Source organism: Littorina saxatilis, unplaced genomic scaffold, assembly GCF_037325665.1.
Source record: "Littorina saxatilis isolate snail1 unplaced genomic scaffold, US_GU_Lsax_2.0 scaffold_592, whole genome shotgun sequence".
In the NCBI taxonomy this organism is placed as follows: domain Eukaryota; kingdom Metazoa; phylum Mollusca; class Gastropoda; order Littorinimorpha; family Littorinidae; genus Littorina; species Littorina saxatilis.
In genome coordinates, this window is record NW_027127808.1 from 1 (window position 1) to 7,500 (window position 7,500).

A 7,500-nucleotide genomic window follows, 5' to 3' on the forward strand; every position below is an offset into this window, starting at 1 on the left:
CACACACACACACACACACACACACACACACACACACAGACACGCTCTCTCTCTTTCTTTCTCTCTCTCTCTCTCTCTCTCTTTCTTTCGTTCTCTGTCTGTCTGTCTGTCTGTCTGTCTGTCTGTCTCTGTCTCTGTCTCTCTCTCTCTCTGTCTCTCTCTCTCTCTCCCTTTGAACGTTTCAAAACCCTCAGTACCCTTATGTCGTATTTTAGTGTATGCCCGCGTGACACAGGGGATTCCCCTACAAAACCCCACAGGCACCGACGACTGTGTACCTGCTGTGCGGGTTGGAATCACTCATGCTTAGCCTTTTTTTGTGATTAAACGCGTGGTTGGAGAATAGATATACAGCTGTACTATCTCAGTACAATCTTACAGTTACATTTTTTAATTTAATTTTAATTTTAGCTTTTGGATTCATGCCTTTCCTGATCGGGTGCGCTGTCAGTAAAAATAGAAACACGCAATTGATCTTTGACGCCAATGCTGGGTGACAATTTGTGTACGATTGTGATTTAATTTGCAATTCATGTTCTGTTTTACAGATACCCGTCTTATACTATAACGACAGTGGATCTGCCCAGCCTTTTACAGGTAATAACAACTCGGTACTTTACAGAAGAGGAACTTTTTTTCTTGTTTCTTGCTAGAGTATTTGTGGCAGCAAGATAACGTAACAAAGCAGACACGTGCACATGTTTGGTTGTCTTTATATAACCTTTTCTTGAACATATATGGGGGGTAAAGACACTGGCGATTTGTATTTCTTCAAACCGGTGTCTTGTGCCTTTGCTTGTCCCAAGCTGTAGTGCAACAAGGGTCTGTCGTTCGTTTGCTCATAGACCAAATAACCTGGACCGCCAACTCGGCACCTGACCCTTCGAGGTTACGACGCTCGACTTTCAGGGGCGCTTAGCGTCCGGTTTGAAAGGCCAGCGATTCGAAGACAGTGTATAGAAAGCACGCTCCAGTTATTTGTGACAAAACTCCAAACTAAACTTAACAAAACTCATCAAAAAACATGTTCCATATGCACTTTAGCTGAGTTTATTTTAGCATTTTCAGAACTTACTTCGGCAACTTCGTCCATGTTTACAATCGACACCGGATATGACATCCCCCTGATTTCTGAAAGGCCATGTAAGCGAAGGTTCCTAAATGCGAGAGGCCGCTACCTCGTAATAGAGAGAAAGAGCGGAGAGAGAGCTAGTTGGCGGTCCAGGATAAAATTTTAATGGTCTATGGTTTGCTTCAGTGAATGATTTAGGTCAGTCCGTCACTCGGTTTGATGTGCACAAAAAAAACGTAGTGTGACTGTCCATTTTTTCTCCCTTTTTTGTGTGGATTTTCCCGTCTGGTAGACCCTCGGTTTGATATGATGCACTTGCACTTCAACACCCACCCAAGACCAACAGACTCGGCCCTCCACTTGAACATTATACCAACAAGTCGCGTAAGGCGAAAATACAATATTTAGTCAAGTAGCTGTCGAACTCACAGAATGAAACTGAACGCAACGCAACGCAGCAAGACCGTATACTCGTAGCATCGTCACTCCACCGCCCGTGGCAAAGGCAGTGCCCGTGGAATTGACAAGAAGAGCGGGGTATTCGTTGCGCTGAGAAGGATAGCACGCTTTTCTGTACCTCTCTTCGTTTTAACTTTCTGAGCGTGTTTTTAATCCAAACATATCATATCTATATATTTTTGGAATCAGGAACCGACAAGGAATAAGATGAAAGTGTTTTTAAATTGATTTCGAAAAAAAATTTGATAATAATTTTTATATATTTAATTTTCAGAGCTTGTTTTTAATCCGAATATAACATATTTATATGTTTTTGGAATCAGCAAATGATGGAGAATAAGATGAACGTAAATTTGGATCGTTTTATAAATTTTTATTTTTTTTTACAATTTTCAGATTTTTAATGACCAAAGTCATTAATTAATTTTTAAGCCACCAAGCTGAAATGCAATACCGAACCCCGGGCTTCGTCGAAGAGTACTTGACCAAAATTTCAACCAATTTGGTTGAAAAGTGAGGGCGTGACAGTGCCGCCTCAACTTTCACAAAAAGCCGGATATGACGTCATCAAAGACATTTATCAAAAAAATGAAAAAAACGTTCGGGGATTTCATACCCAGGAACTCTCATGTCAAATTTCATAAAGATCGGTCCAGTAGTTTAGTCTGAATCGCTCTACATACACACACAGACACACATACACACACACGCACACACACACGCACATACACCACGACCCTCGTTTCGATTCCCCCTCGATGTTAAAATATTTAGTCAAAACTTGACTAAATATAAAAAGCACTACCCTGATTGTTTGCTGAGGGGAGGGGAATTAAACAAATATATTTTGAAGAATTAATGTCTTAAAAAGCCTATAGTTACATTTACGCTCCGTGCACAGAGAGCACCCAGGCTGTTTATTTTTGGAGCGTGACCACGTGGTCTTATCCCATGTCACATCCTGGCCTGATCTGAGGCTGACGGCAAGGAGTAAGCCTTTAAAGACAGACGCACACATTTGAAATAGGCTTTCCTTTTTTTCGTAAAGCTTTTTTTGTTGTCTAGAGTTCGAATTTTTGTTTTTGACTTCGTTTCGCTGATTAGGGCAAGTGTCACTTGGCCCCCTGACCCCCACAAGGGGCTCTGCCCCTTGACCCCGCTAGGGGGAACGTCCCCCTGGACCACCACTGGCAACCTCCCCCTGGACCACCACTGGCAGCCCCCCTCCTCTTCGCCTAGTCCGGCCCTGCGGCTTTGCCGGGTGTACGCCGGCGACCGTACGAACGAAGGGAGATAAACGCGCAAAACACTGGAGAAGATAAGGAAGAGTAAGAAGTAAGGAAGACAGTGACCTCCAAAAAATAGTAACGGGAATATGGATTGAGCGTTGTGGACAGTGACCTTCTAACAATAGTAACGGGAATATGGATTGACGCCACACGAAGGAAGGGAGATAAACGCAAAACACTGGAGAAGATAAGGAAGAGTTACTGGGAATGGATCTGGGAAGATGAACAGAAAAACCAAAATCGGTTCAGCGCTGCGCGCTGGGAGCACGTGTTGAAAATTCTCATCGACCAGGTTGTGTCCGGGGTCTACCTGAATATGCCCACCAAATTTGAAGCAGATCCATCGAGAACTTTGGCTGTGCATCGCGAACACACAGACACACAGACAGACACAAGCCGTATATATATATACTAGAGGAATACCCGGCTTCGCCGGGGTGAATCGCGAGACAGAGACAGACAGCGTGGCGGTTCACCACAATCACCTTTGAAGGCGAAGTCCTGTCAAACGGGATTGAGAATTTTAGAGCTTATTTCTTAGCCCTATATTATCTGCTGTGGCTTCTCAAATGCCAGAACATACAGACAGACAAAAGCCGCTAGACCACATCACAAACAGAACTCTACAATACACAGGTTTTTGCCCACACACACACACACAAACACACACATACACAGAGAAGCCGTATATATATATATGCATATCTGTATCTATAAATATATAGAGATAGGTGAGAGTGTATTTTTCGCGTGGCTATAAATTGATTCGACCTTTTCACTTTGACAGTAAGAACTTACGGGTGCAAGGGAAGCGTTGTGGACAGCGCAGTGGACAGCGCAGTGACATTCTAAAAATAGTAATAGTAACTTACAAACGGGAAAGCCACACGAAGGAAGGGAGATAAACGCCAAACACTGGAGAAGATAAGGAAGAGTTACTTATAATGGTGAAATGAACACAAAAACCAAAATCAGTTCAGCGCTGCGCGCTGAGAGCACGTGTTGAAATATCTCATCGATGATATTGTGTCCGGGGTGTAGCTGAATACGGTGTCCAAATTTGAAAAAGATCCAGCGAGAACTTTGGCGTTGTGATGTGGTGTAGCGGCTTTGGTGTGTCGGTATGGGGGCCCGGGTAGCTGAGGTGGAACCAAAATCGGTTCAGCGCTGCGCGCTGAGAGCACGTGTTGAAATATCTCATCGATGAGGTTGTGTCCGGGGTCTCTCTGAATAAGCCCACCAAATTTGAAGCAGATCCATCGAGAACTTTGGCCGTGCATCGCGAAGACACAGATACACAGACACACACACAGATACACAGACAGACACACAGACACACACACAGATACACAGATACACAGACAGACACAAGTCGTATATATATATAGATAATTCAGGCATAGTACTCTTCCGCCGATCGGCGGAAATCCGCCAAAAACGAAAATCCGAAAAGAAAAAAAAATGAAAAATAAAAAAATAAAAAAAATCTGCTGATTGACTTGAGATTATTATTTTTTCTTACTCAAGCCTTGTTATCTTTCACTTATATCCCTCTCAGCTTCAAGGAGAGGGCACTAAACACATTTGAATTAGTAAAAAGTCGTCAGCTTCAGGGGGCAACGCCCCCTGACCCCCACAAGGGGCGCTGCCCCTTGACCCCGCAAGGGGGCCTCAGCGGCCCCCTGGACCCCCGGCTTTATTTCAGCTGAAACTGCCATTCCTTCAGTACCATGCCTGATATATAGATATATAGAAGCATACATTTTGTATTATTCAGGAACCTGTGTTGGAAATCCCCATGCCTTGTTGTCATGCGCTGCCATCACTAGGAGAAGACGAGGTATGCACATATGCATTGTGAATATTGTGTTTGTAAGAAAGTGTGTATGACAACATATGGCGAAATGTGCAAATGTTGTAAACGAAGAACAAATTGTGATCAGATTGAGCATTGCCATTTTATTCAACTTCATAATGATAATGTCATAAATGCAATGTTAAACAACATGTGATAAAGTAAAGCATAATGAAAAGGTGATAAATGCTATTATAACTGTACATCACTTTTAGCACTTGTTTTTATGCTTTTAATCATGACTGTTCCCCTGATTTATTGCAGTCTTTTACGGCCCTGTATGAATCGAAAATAAAAGAAGTTTTACAATCATGACAAACATCCGTCTTGCGTCTTGTGAGACATTCGAATACCGGTGTTTGGACGGTGTTTGTGCCAAGCCTCGAATATTTTCGACCATTAGTGGTGGACACAGCAGTCAGACGTGACTGTATGCCTGTCCTCAAGAGTCACAGTGTTTAAATGCCTTGATCTAGCGACGAAAGATGCAAACAATTGTTTAGGGCTTCTTGTTATTTTAATTTGGCAGGGGTTGGGTCACCTGGTTAAACACCCGAACAGACGACAGTTGTTTGGTTTCAGAGTGGAACTAATTAATCCAGGTTTTGTCACCACTGACAATATTCCATGTTGATTTGGACAAGCCATTGCTGATTTTTCAAGTATTGTCAGGCAACACTCTGCCCTACCCCTCTTTTTCCCGTCACTGGGTTCTTGTGGTACCCAACCGGCAAATCGCTTTGGGGCCATTAATATTTGTTTAAGATCTTTTCAAATGCAGAGCTTTTAATGCCAAGGGCATATTTCATCTCCTACATTATAATTAGGTGATCTTCTCTTATTATCTGTTCAACAGCGCCAATGTTTTCGAGGATAACGGATGAAATGAGTAGACCAGGGTGGGTATCATTTTTCAGGCTCCGTCTACCCGATTTGAAATTGCTGTACCAGTTTTACACCACGGCTCTACAAAGAGCTTTCATCCTAAAACATTTCAGTACACTTTCAGGCAAATCGTCCTCTTTTAACCCTTATTTTGTAGTTATTGTAAGTTATGGCTCCGAAATCGCGAAATTGAGCTTCATGACGCAATCTTATACATTGCGCGGTCAGTATCTTCCCGAGTCGACCATATGAAAACGACATAACTCTGGAACTTCATTTTTTGTGTCAAGCCTCACGATAGTCTATTATTTGACGGCATGATTTTGTATTTAACGCCATATTGCCAGGAGCCTGGATTCTAAATAATAATGGAACAGCCCTTTACTAAGAGTAAAGTTCTTAATTTAAATATTCCCCAGTTAAATGACGAACAAAAATATGTTTTGGAAACTGATTTTACCGTGTTAGAAATCGGCAGGGCGCTGTCTTTATTAAAAAAAATGGTTCGTCACCAGGTTTAGACGGATTGACTACAAGTTTTATGAATTTTTTTTGGGCCTAAAGTAAATATTATGGTGGTTAAGTCCCTTTAAAGTGCATTTAGAGTCGGTGAATTGTCAGATACTCAGAAAAGAGCAGTTATCGCTTTGATTCATAAGGGTAAAGATTTGCCGAGAGCTATGGAGGCCTATATCTGTAACCAATACAGATTATAAAATGCTGGCAAAATGTTTATCGCAGCGCTTATCTGGTGTTATTTCTGACCTCGTGTCAGAAGATCAGACAGGATTTATCAAGGGAAGAAAGGCAAGTAACTTGATTAGATTAATTGATGATGTCATTAATTACGCTAATGAAAGAAATCAACCCGGTATATTACTTGCCCTTGACTACGCCCGAGCCTACGATTCCATCTCAAAAGACTATGTGGTCTGGTCCTTTAAGGTTTTGGCGAAAAATGTGTAAAATGGATTAAAGTTTTAATGACAAACACCACGAGCTGCATAAATTATATGGGTTGGATAGAAGCGCACTTAGATACGGTGAAAGATATTTGGGTTAACGGAGATATGATTCCTTTTAACCAGCTGTGCACAAAGATAGGATACAGTCCCTCTAGATTCTTTGAGTACGGCGCAATGAAGACCGCTGTGCGAGCGCTTGCACTTCGCAAAAACACAGCCAGCCCGCGAGCAGGCGAACACAATAATGACCTTGACACACGGAACCCTGTGATCATTAACCCCTCCGCGAGAAAGTTTCGCATGCTGATAGTCCAGTCTAAAGAGAGCGAGCCTTGCGCTGTTACATTTTGGTTACATAAATATCAGGTTAAACTAGATCACAGTTATTGGCTGTTAGCAAGCGAATGTACACAAGAAGAAAGATTAAGATTGCTACAGTGGAAAATATTACGTACTATTTATCCCACGAATATATTATTAAATAAAATGCAAATTAGAGAAACAAAATTATGTACACTTTGTAAACACATTGATTATGTTGAACACGTTTTTGGGCAGTGTGAGAAGTTGACCAGGATTAAATGTGCACCTTTCAGAATACGCGCCGATGTCTTGTTTGGTTATCAACCAAGTAATATATGCCAAAATAATAATGTAATTAATCACATTATTTTGATTGCAAAAATGTGTATTTGTAACTATAAGTATGGTGATAGATACGATTTGAATAGTATACTGGAAAATGAAATCTACATTAGAAGATTTTGAGTACTGTATAAGTCAAGATGAGGTGAAGTGAAAAAAAAATGTAAAAAAAAAGAAAAAAAAAGAAAGAACGGAACAGCCCTCGTACATATAGTTACATAAGTCCAAACATGGCCATCATACCACAGTCTTGGCAGCACAACGATGGCAAAGTCAAACGCTCTAGGCGCTAAAATACATATAGTTACATTAGCCCAAACATGGCCACAA